Genomic DNA, 13044 nt, shown 5'->3' on the forward strand with positions numbered 1-13044 from the left:
GTATAGAAAAGACAACCTGTTTACCACACTCAGCACTTCACTCCAATGTCAAATGTGTAAAACCTCGTATGTGAGGTATGTGTGGTGTGTGCTTGTCTGTGTGTGGTATGTGTGTGTGTGTTTTCCCACACCGACTAATTCTCCAATCCTCCAAACACCAACTGGGTATCTTAAATTCAGTTATGATACTGACTACCTGAAGTTAATGCAGACCCCATAGGTAAAGGGATCAGTCCCACGAAACCGTACCCCACTTCACACACTCAACACAAGTAGTGGGTCCTTATGTTACCCAGATTTCTGTCCAACTTGGCTACAAGTCAAGGGTTCCCATGAACCCCTCCTTAAGTTCAATATTTTGCTAGAATGGCTCACAGAGCCACGAGTTCATAGGAACAGAGATTCTCCCTTCTCCTAACAGAAGGGGCTGTCCCCTGACTTACATTGTATGGGAGATCAGAAGAGGCCTTGCAGAGAGGGGTGGTGGTTTGATCTACTTGGGGATCTTCTGGGTGTCTAGGACTATGGCCTGGGCCAAGCGGGGGGCCATCATTATTCATAGGCCATCTTGTCCCTCTGGCATAGGAATTGAATAAACCTATCACTCAAGATTCCTTTTCTACCCTAAATCCACTGCTGGTTCCTTTCCCAAGGACTCCTGAGTACTACAAACCCATTAAAGCACTGCAGCTTTACTGGTCTGTGGCTATAGGAACAACCCAATCACCTAAAGACTGTTTATTGAGTATCACAAGTTACTGATTTCAGCACCAGGGAGCAAAAAGACAAATATCCCTGTTCTGTGGCACTTACGTTCTAATGGGCTAGACAGAGAAACAACAATATGCATTAAAGTAATTCATTCATGCAATGCTATAAGGAGATTAGAGGTGTAGGGGAAACTTTAGAGGAATGTAGTGAACCAGTTAGAGGAAAAGTGGACATGCAATCTTTTCAATGGAGTTGCCAGGACAGAACTTGTCCAGAAGATGATTAGAACCATTTAACTTTTCAAAGCCCTGAAAGTCGAAAGGACCCTACCTGACCTCCAGAGGTTCTGGGAGGATAACAAGGGGTAAGGCACTTCCAACTCCTCTGACAACTTGAAATCCCAAATTTGTGTAATCTCTTGTCTCAGGTTGTTTTCTGTGGACATTAGTGCCAGGTAAATAAAACATCTTCATGGTTTCTCTTCTTAGAGTGTCCTTTGAAACAGTCTAAAGTGAAATCAATTCCCTAGAAATATTTTATTCTAGTCAAACCAACCAGCCCCTTTATTTCTTACCTTTTGACAACTTTTAGTTGCCATTTGTAAGAGGTTTGTGCAAACTGCAATTACATCCAGCACATAATACTAGAAGCCCATGGGTACCCCATGGATTGAGAAGGCTTCACAAAATAAAGTTTCTGGATATGGAAATAAATTTTGGTGAACAGAAAATCACTTATCAGAAAATCTAAAGCACATTTTCCCTCATCAGCCAAATTGTTCCAGAACTTTACAAAAAACAAAATGGTATCAGCTTTTAGTATCTCTAATACATTCCTTTATTGCAGACAGCCTTCTGAATCACATTAAAACCACAGGATTGGAGTTGCCACAAGTTGCATTTTATCAGCACAAATGAGGGTGTTATTTTTTTCTTTTGCCATAGAAATTAGAGCGATTATTTCAATTCAAGCTGTGATAGTTCTGGGGAGAATGATTGCACATATATTATTCAAAAAAAAAAGAAAAAAAGAAAAAAGAAAAGCTCACAGTAGGAATCTGCAATGCCGTGTTTAGTTTTGTTTGTTTTTTTTAAACCCAGCTACTTAGCAGTAATTTATTGGCCTATTACTTCCACACTTTGCTGAATTCAGAAAGTCTATACTTGTCATGTTTACAACTAAACATACTCATAATCCTTTATCTGCAATGAAACTTTAAAAAAGCCATAAACCAAAGTAAACATCAATTAAAAGATGCTGATCATAAATTTAGAGGATATTAAATAAAATATTCTTAAAAACTCTCTTCTTTAAAGTTTCATAGAGTCCAGTATCCATGTAATAAACCCTTCAATTAGTGCTAATGGATGTTACAGAGCTTCTTGCTCTGTGCTGAGGGGTATTCAAAGGAAATGGACACAGAACTACCTATAAAAATGCTTTTCCTCAGCAAACTCCTCTAATAGTTTTCAACACAAAATCAGATTAATGAGAAATTCAGGAAGACCTGCAGCCTACACTGATATATCTGAGTGTAGGACAGAATTTATAGAATGAAATTCCTCCTCACTTTTTTATGTATAAATGAATTTTCTTACAAACCTCAAAAATTAGACACAATTTTGCTTGAAATTTTGAAGTCTATTTTCTTCTTCATATTAATTAAATAAAAAATTTCCCATCAAAAATTGAGGCACCAGCAGATGGAGGAATTAGTGAAAAGCCAGGGAAGTTACAGGGCTGGGTCAGTGACACCGGACAGCTCCAAGGACAGCAAGTCAGCTCCTCTCCTGATGGTGGAGAGTGGAGAGCAGAAGACTGGAGCGATGACAGTTAACGCAGGCATTGCTGGAAGGTAATCCTTGATTCTTTACAAAACAGCTTTTTGGGGGGCACTGCCGGAGGTTCACTTAAGAAGAAGTAGACTCCCATGTCTAGGGAGGAAAAAACAAAGAAAAATATGTTTGATTACTAGTGAAATTAATAGAATTTGTATATAAATGTCATTTAGAAATCACTGACTTATGCAGTCTATTTCTTTTTTGATATGTGTGGTTAATACTACTTGGAACCAATTGCTTATATTAGGTTGGTGCAAAAAGCACCATTACTTTTGCAGCAACCTAGTAAATTAGTGGTTAGGGGATCAATATTAATAGTGACCAGCAGTGATTAGTAAGAGAATATACTACTAATCAATATCTCTTAAAATAAATTCCATTGGAATTAATGAGAATTTTATGAATGAATTCCCCAACTGTGGTTCTGTTAAATTCCAGAATTATTTTTCTAGGGGCTTGTGGTTTTCACTTGTAGTTTTTAAAACCACACTGCATTCCAGCAATACTTGATCATGCTGCCAATGTGAAATAATTCCTTGAAACTGCTAGAAATATAAATCAAGTTTAGGCATTAAAACAGTCTCAAATACATGAGATACTATCATATTTGAGAAGAATTTGGGAGGAATAAAGGCTAGATATTTTACTACTCCCTCTTCCATTTCAGTTTGCCCACTTTGATTTGGGTATATCAATTCATTTTCAGAAAAAATAGACTGAATCTTAAGAACAAGGCACTAAGTATTTGTGGCATTCTCAAGGAGAAAAAAAGGTACATCAAAACTATTAAAGATATACCTTATTGAGATCCTTTATATGATAAACTAAACTTAGCTATCTTTAAAAATAGAATGTATGTGAATTCAGACCTTTCTGTTTGAGTGTCAAAACATATCTCAACTCATTGCAAAAGTAGTAAACATATACATTATTCCACCTAAGGCATAACTACTTGAAGGTGCCCTTCAATCAGATGCCATAAATTACATCTTGAATATGAAGGAAATTGCAATATGAATATACATAAATCATTAAAAATACAATCTGTCTTTTCAAGCTATGTATGAAATTGAATGACATAAACTATAGAGCCATATTTCAATATTGAAAGGAAACTCAGAATAATTTTTGCTGGATGGAGAATAGTGACATGCTATTACAATAAAAATTTAGCCCAAACTGCCATTAATGTCTAATACAGAGAAAAGACAGCAATTATTATTATGAGATTAAATAAGAGAAATAAAAATGGCTGAGTGTGTGGTTGAGAAAGCATGGATTAAATAAAAGGGAACATACTTTAATTATAAGACAAATTAAGCAATGAAACAGTTGGCAAGGAAAATTTACTTTCATCACTGTCAAAGTTGGCTTTAGATCTAGTAAGAAATTCTTTTAGAAAGCTTTTATAAAGGACATTGTTTATAAATTTGCCAAGTTCGTGTAAAAGATAACCTTTGAGAATTCCTTGTAGTACAACAAAAGATATCATAATCTAGTTAAATATGACTTGATATTAAAATTAACTCGTCTCAAGGTTTTTTCAACTTAGTTCCAAATGTTTAACATAGCTCTGGAAAGCAAGAGTTTAAAGAAAAAAAAATGGGCTGTTTAAAGTAATACTTTTTGCATAGAGAAAACATGGTACACATGTAAGGTATTATAACGTGAAACAGAGAAGTCCATAACCTAGAGCCAATTATGGAATGACACAATTGCCTACACAAGGGAAAATGATAGATGTGTTCATTCCAATCCATTGCTGAAATAAAGGATTTCTCTTATGTAGAACATATGCATGTATATATGTATATATATGGATAAAAATATATTTATTAATTATGTAAATATAGAGAAGAAAATAATTACTCCTGGGGAAAAGAATGACTTGAAAGTATTTTAAATCTGTATGAGCTGGGTCATTCCCTGTGAATCTTTCAAAGACATTTTTGCCTCTACTTCAATTTTCTTCTGTCATTTCAATTTATAATTATAAAAAGAGAACATTGCTTAGTGGTTAGCATAATGGGATATCATGATGAAATCATTAACAGAGGAATCTGAGACCTTGAGATGAAAAGAAATGTAAAGTACTATCTTTTAGTAATGAATGTCATAACTTAGATTGTGCCCATAGTAACTTAAAGTTTCAGTGACAGGGAACACAAGAACATATCATTTGCATTTTTTGTAATGCTTCCAGATGCCAGGTCCTCTGCTAATTGCTGCAAATAAAAGGCAAGGACAGATATGGTGCCTATCTTTACCAAACGGAGGAGGCAAGCAGTGAAACCTAATTGTTAGTAAATAACTGCTGGGATCAGTGCCTCAGAGGAAAGATATGGAGAGCAGAGAGAATGTAACAGAGGGCCTAATGTCCTCTGAATAATAATGGAATGGAAGGCGTTCCTCAGGAGACTGCTGAAGTATTAAAGGGTAAACTAGGAGAAAGGATGGGGCAGAAGACATTCTAGGCACAGGAAATCGCATCAGCAAAGGCCCTGAGTAGAGAGCGATCTTAATATATTGAAGGAAAAGAAAGAGAGTCCCTGCGGTTGAGGCACAAAAGCCACAGAGAAAGTGGAGCCAGATGAGGTTGCAGAGCTAAGCAGAACTTCTATCATGTGAGCTTCTAAGGTTCATTGCATTAAAAGTAATGGCAAAAACCACAGTTAGGTTTGCACCAAACTAATAAGACAAACCCAGGCTCAATTTAATTACAAGGTGAAATTCAATGGTGGTTTAATCTGAGAGATGAAATATGGTAACAGGACTATTTATCTATATTTCTGATATTCAAACTAATTGTATGATAAGCATATGGATCCTAGGCCATGTTCACTGGAATCAAGGCCCAAGTTAGTGAAGGGGAATGTGGAAAACACGACCTATTAATTTCTTGGGGTAAGGGTTTGCAAAGAGTAGATTGGATTGGAAGAACATTGATCAAGAAGAAAGTGTGGACTGAGCTATGCATTACTCTTAACCTGGTAGGAAACCAGGGCACAAATTGAGGGGGCCACTGGGGTATAGGAGGGCAAAACACTGCTACCAAAACTTGGATATTTTCCTTTCCTTCCTGAAAGAATTAGTTGGAAGTGTGTTTCCTTCTGTTATTATTCTAGTATTATTTACAGGATACCAGATGACGGCACTTTGGTTCCTATTGCTGGTGTAACAAATAGCTGCACCCTTAGTGGCTTAACACAACAAAAATTTGTCTTACAGTTCTCGGAGATAAAATGTCTGAAATGGCGCCACTGGGTTAAAATGGAGGGAGACATTCCTTCTGGAGGCTTCAGGAGAAAATAGTTGTATTTGCCTTTTTCAGCTTCCGGGGGCTACCCATATTCCTTGGCTCCTGCCTCTGTTCTCTCATCACTTTGACCTCTGCTTCTATTGTTACATCTCCTTCTGTGTGTCCTGCCTCTTTCTTTTACTTATAAAGACCTTTGTGAGGACACTAGGCCCAGGATAATTGTCTCATTTCAGGATCCTTAATCACGTCTACAAAATCATCTTTGTCATATAAAGTAACCTAGTCACAGTTCTGAGGATTGACTGGTGGACATCTCTGGGGGACCATTACTCTGCCTGCCACAATGACACAGCCAAATTTCTGGGAATAATGGAAAAAAATGTTCTAAGCATTCAGACCTCCCTTCTCAGAAAATAGTTGATATGAAAACTACCTTCAACAATAGTAGAAATTGGGAATATAGATTAATTATACTTTAAATAGAATAAAAAGGAAGAGATTGAGGAACACAAAAGACCAACTCAGATTTTATCTTGTAGAAAATGTGCAGGTTTCTTTCAAGGGCTCAGTAGAGGAGATCTAGGCAAGACACCCTCCATAGAGTCTGAATTAGAAGGGCAGAGTTGGCAAGAAAATGTTGAAAGTGTCGCACCTTGAGAAAGGAAGATGCTAGTCCACATGAAATCCCACTCACTGCTGGTGGTCAGTGGGTAGCATGTGCTAGGCTGCATAAGGGAACAGTCACACCAAACTGAATGCTTCTCTCTAATTTCCAATCAACCCACTGCATGGAAATTATTTTTCTGCCATTCATGTATTTATTGATCTACCCATCCAACAAATATTTCATCAGTACCTCCACACTTACTACAGGTTCCCTGGATACGGTGGTGAATAAAACAAGATTTCTCCTCTCATAAAACTTATGTTCTAGATGGGAGAGAAAGACATTAGAAAACAAATAATTTGTAAGATGGTATTAGGTAGCACTAGGCTCTAAAAGGGAAAGTAACGCTCAATAGGGTAGTGGGAGGGAAAAAAGAAAAGGAAATAAGAGACATCTGAGCAGGGATGTGTGAGCAGAAACCTAAAAGAGAGAAAGAGGGTTATCTAAATGGATTTTGCAGGGACATGCAGAGAGGAGAACAAGAATCAGAAGCATCTTCTTGGCATTCTCAGTGGACACTGAGGAGGCAGTATATCTGCGGAAGACAACGCAAAGGGACAGTTTGAAGATAATGAGGTTAGGAAGGTGTCCTAGAGTGTGATCATGTAGGTCAAGCTTCTGGATTTTATTGTAAGGCTATCGGAACAGGGGAATGAGGAGATTTAATTTGCATCCTAAAAGGTAAGCAGCAGTTTACCAGCTACCAGGGAGGCAGGAGAGCAAGAAAAAATAATAAAGTTAGTACTTTGTTGTTACAGGAGTAAGTAGGGCAGCTTTAATTAGAACTCCACTTGAAGACTGTAGTGTTGAAGAGGAAAGAAAAAAAGTTGCCTTTGTCTATTTGTGCTGCCATAACAAAATGCAATAGACTGGTAATTTTATAAATAATAATAATTTATTCCTCATGATTCTAAAGTCTGGGAAGCCCAGGATCAAGGCACTGACCATACTAGTGTCTGATGAGGGCAGCTCTCTGCTTCCAAGGTGGTGCCTTGTAGCTACATGTTCCAGAGAGGGGGAACGTGGCATCCTCACATGGCAGAAATGACGGAAGAGCAAGAGAGCACTCACTTCAATCTTCAGCCCTTTCATAAGGGTGCTACTCTCATTCAGGAGGATGGAGCCCTTATAACTTATCACCTCCAAAAAACCACACATCTTAATACTGTTGCAGTGGGGACACCATCTTTCAAACCATAGCAGAAGTGATTGTATGTTGCTGGAGAGGAGGTGGCATTCCTCTTTAACTCTGTCCATGATTTGGAAACCTCTGTCATCAATATTCAGCTTCACTGAACAGGCTGAAAGGCATGAATGACCACACAAGCAGGCAGTTGGACTTTTCCCTGGTGATGGTTCACTATGGAGCACATAGTCTCTTTCCTGAGACAAAGAGTAAAGCCAAAATGGAAGCAGTGGAGTCCAGGCCTAGAAAAAAGGCTAAAGAAAGCTAGTCAATAGCTAAGTAACTACAGGAAACACAATTTTAAAAATGTCCAGGACCAAGAATCCATTACTGGAGGAAGTATTGATGTATGAACTGCCTCAATTCTTTGGGGCACTAGAATTAACAAAAAAAATCCTGGTAATCAAAACTTACCCTAATCAACAATCATCCTGAAAACAAACAAACAAAAAGGACTCTGGCGGTATTCAGATGTACAATAGTGGTACCCAGGTATGATCTACCTATATTTCTGTGGGGTAACTTTATAATCAAAGGTATATCTCTTATTTTTCTATAGAAGACATATATTTTTAAAAGCACTAATGCCTATTATTTAATTTGCATCATAAAAGAAGAGCAAAAGTAACACTTAAGAGTTGTATTTGAAATAAAGATGTACTTAAGATAGTGCCTTTGTAGTACTTCCTAGCCCTTTGAGACTATGTGGATAGCTTTGCAGTATCTTTCCAGAAAACATGTACAGAAAAGTTCAACTTGCATTTCAAATGAAAGACTATTTACCTTCATATATAGACATTTACCACTGTAGTATTTTATCATATAAGGCTATAACCCTTTATTTGAAAAGATTATGACAACACTAAATATCAAACCTTACTGAATATTGCCATAGCTCTAAAAATGGTTTAAAATTTGATAAACTAAAATAGGAAAGAATAAAACAGTGTCAACAATAACAACTCCAAAATGTAAGGCCTGCAAAGGAGAGCAGTTGAGAAAGAAACTAGAAATTCAGAAACTATAAATTAGAAAGTACAAAATCTTTTTAAAAAATACTTATCATGACTTTTTTTAACTCCTTTTTTAAAATGTGTTCTAAGAATATTAAAGCAATATAATGATCATGATAACATGGAAGTGTCATTTGAGTTTATTTTGATTTAGATTTCTCATTTGGGTTCTGTTTCCTTTTTAATACGTAATAGGTATTTGATACATATAAGTTTGAACAATACATAAGAATTTCTGTTTAGGATGTAGAAAGATGAAAGAAGGATCACTCCACCTGCACAACAAAGAATATGTGTGAAAATCTACAAATCAACTGTCATTGAACATATCTGAGAGCTGAGATCGTAAGGTGATCTGGTTTAAGTATGGTTTGCTTTTCCTTACCAAAAGTCACTTGGAAATTTGACCCCAGTTTAGTGATGTTGAAAAATGAAGCCTAATGGAAGGCATTTAACCCATGGGGCAGATTCTTCATGATTGGCTTGGTGCTGTTCTCACAGTAGTGAGTTCTCTGCCTGGTGAGACTTAGTTTCCACAAGACTAGATTGTTGTAAATGCAGGACTTTGTCACTTTCCATGTGTTTTGATTCAAAATGAAATGATCAATGAAATTAAATCTCTAGCCGTATTGACTAAGAAATAAAATTAAATCTCTAGCCATATTGACTAAGAAGAAAGAAAAAAGAGGTAGATTGCAAATGTAAGGAATAAAAAAAGGGACATCACTATAGACCCTATAGATGTTATAGAAATAATAAGGAAATATTTTAAGCAACAATTTAACAAATTATATTCAATGAACAAATTTCATAATGATACAAACTCCCAAACTCACTCAAGAAATTATGTACATATGACACAAATATATAAATCATATATACAATTTTGTTTTTACTTATATAAAAATATACTTAGCATTTAATTTTCTTTTTATTTTATTTGATATATAAAATTTTATTTTTATTTTAATTGATATATAAAATTTTATTTTTATTTTAATTGATATATAAAAACTATTTGTAGTACAGATACTCCAAGAAAGAAAATGCAAAGCCCATATAATTTCCTTGACAAATTCTACCAAATGTGTAAAGAAGAAATAATGCCAATTTTACATAAGCTCTCCTCAAATTTAAAAGAAGAAGGAAAATGTCCAAATTTGTTTGATGAGGTTAATATCACCTTGCTATCAAACTCAGACATAGATATTAAAAGAAAAGTACAGATCAATTTTCCTCATGAAAACAAATGCCAAAATCATAATAAAATTTTAGGTAATTGAATCCAACAATATACAAAAATATAAATCAATAGTGTTTATTCCAGGAATGCAAGGATGGTTGAACATTCAAAAATCAACTAAATTAATGCATCAAATTAGCTAAGTAAATAAGAAAACTACATGATGATCTCAATAGATGCAGAAAGAAACTTAAGAAAAGATAAATATTCATTCATCATGAAAAACTTCAGACAAACTAAGAATAAAAAGGACCATCCTCATCTGAAAATGGACATCTATAAAAAAAAAAACTTACATCTAGCACCATACTTAATAATGAAAGAGCAAATGTTTTCTTCCTATGATCAGGAATTAAGCCAGGCTATCTGCCTTTATAACTCCATTCAGCAGAATACTAAAATTTCTAGACAATATAATAAGACAAAATATTAAAATAAAATATATATGTACTAAAATAAAATAAAATTTTCTTTTCCCAGAAATTCTGTTTACATAGAAAATTGTAAAGCATCTACAGAAATAATTCTAGAACCAATCTGTGAATTTAGCAGGTCACAGAATACAAGTCAATACAGAAAAATGAATTGTACTTCTACCTTCCATCAATGAATAATTAGAAGTTGAAATTTTAAAAACGTACCATTCACAATAACATGAAACACATGAAATAATTGGATATGAATATCACAAGTATGTGTAGGATCTGTACATTGAAATGTCGAAAATCCTGATGAATGAAATAAAAGACTTAACAGTGATATACCATATCCATGACCTGGAAAAGTCACTGTTGCTAAGATATCAGTTCACCTGCAACTCTCCACACACTCAACACAATTTTAGTAAAAAATCCTGCAGCATTTTTTAGAAAAACCAAAGATTTAACTTTAAAATTGTAGGAAAATAAAAAGGCACACCTATAAGTAAATAAATAAATAAAAACAAATTTGAAGGACTCACACTACTTGATTTCTAGACCTATTATAAAATTTCTGTAGTCAAGACAATACAGTAAGAGAGTATTAATAATCATGTAGATAAAGGAAACAGAAAAGAAAGGCCAGAAATATACCCACGTATTTACAGTCAATTGATTTTTCAGTAAAAATGCCACGGCAATTCAATAAAGAAAGAATAGGTTTTTTTTTCAACCAAAGTGCTGAGACAATTGAATACTCATATGCAAAGACAAATGAACAAAAAACACAACATCAATTTCTAACTCATATCCTATACAACAATCAACTCAAAATACATCATAAACCATAAAATGTAAACTTCTAAAACTTCTAAATGAAAACATGAGTGAAAATATTTGTGATCTTGAGTTAGGCAAAGATTTTTAAGATACAACACCAAAAGCAGAATCCATAAAAGAAAAAAAAGTGATAAATTAGACATCATTAAACTGAACATTTCTTCCTGGGAGGACAGTGTTAAGAGACTGAAAAGACAGAAAACCCATAGACAGGGAAAACAAGTTTGCAAATTATATATCGGATAAAGGACTTGTAACCATTTGATATATCGAGATCTTCAAAACTCAAAAATAAGAAAGCAATGCTTTTTAAACAATGGTCCAAATATCTAAAAATTCAAATAGAAGATTTATGAATAGCTAATAAGCATATAAAAAGGTGTTCAATATTATTAATCATTGGGGAAATGCAATCACTATCATGTGATATTACTATGCAAGATTGTACAGATAATTTGTAAAATAGTTTGACAATATATTACAAAATTGAACTATACTTAATATAGTGAGGTGTTTATCCAGGTGGAATAAAAGGTTTTGTTCACACACAATGGTTTTATGTTACAGTGGTTTTATTCATTACCTAGAAGCAACCCCTATAGTCCTCAACTGCAGAATAAATGAACAAACCGAAGTGCATATATACAATGAATACAATTGAGCAGTAATGAAGAATAAAACACCAATCTACACGACAATGTGGATAAATCCCAAATGGACTATGCTGGGTAAAAGGAGCTAGACTCAAAATATTCCATGCTATATCATTTCCTTTGTATGTCATTCTTTCAGAAGCAAAATATCAGGGCAAAAAGTAGATTCATGAATGCAGGCCTGGGAGCAGGCTGGAGGTTGACTACAAAAGAGTTTACAGGGAGATGGAGCTGTTCTAAATCTTGATGGCTGTGGTGTTCCATGGCTGCATATGTTTGCCAGACTCTCAGAACTTTACACACACACACACACACACACACACGTCAATTTTACTCTATGTAACTATGCCCTAATTTTAAAAATGAGAGAAAATGAATATTAAAAACAACCAAGTAGATTATTTTAAGAGTATAACTGAAAGATGTGAACCAAAAAATACATGTGGAAGAGGCTTAAAACAATTTATTTTCAATATTATTTAGTAATAATTAAATATTCATCAGCCTGAGAATGTTAAAAGTTAAAACACACACAAAAAATCTTTTTTATAAAAGGAAATTATAACAATTACCCCAAAAAAGTTAGTTTATTGAGAAACGTTCACAGACACACACATACACACACACACACACACACACACACACACACACACCCAATGGTATATCAAGATACTTGAATATGTCATGTTGTTTCTGTAATATCTTTGTACGTTAATTATTGAGGTTTTATAACAACTTCATCCAAATGTGTTTTTATCTTATCCCTGCACAGATACCTAGAAGTTTCTAGTGAAGAAAGCTTAAAATGCTTTGCAAGCTAACTTCTAGGACAATCTGTTGTGTCATTAAGAGATTGGCTAGGTCACAAGACATTTCAAAAAACAAAACGAATGCACTACACTGCAGCAAGTGTGGACTGCAATTTTTCCTGAGGCATCTTTGCTCAGTAGGTCCCACTCTGAACAAAGGGATATGTCTCAGTTTGTTCTACTGCAACTAATATGTGACAAGCAGCAATTTATTTCTTGTTTGACTTTAACAAAAATCAAACCTTTTCCAGTGGGTTAAAAGGCAATTGAAACAGAGTACAACTGGCACATAATAGGATGGGGGCTGTTAGAGACCTCAAGTCCATGACCATCTATACCACACATCAACCACAAGATCACAAAATAAGAGTCTCATATTTTTAACTTCTGTTTTCTGATTTAA

The sequence above is a fragment of the Papio anubis genome, chromosome 4, assembly GCF_008728515.1.
Source record: "Papio anubis isolate 15944 chromosome 4, Panubis1.0, whole genome shotgun sequence".
NCBI classification, from domain to species: domain Eukaryota; kingdom Metazoa; phylum Chordata; class Mammalia; order Primates; family Cercopithecidae; genus Papio; species Papio anubis.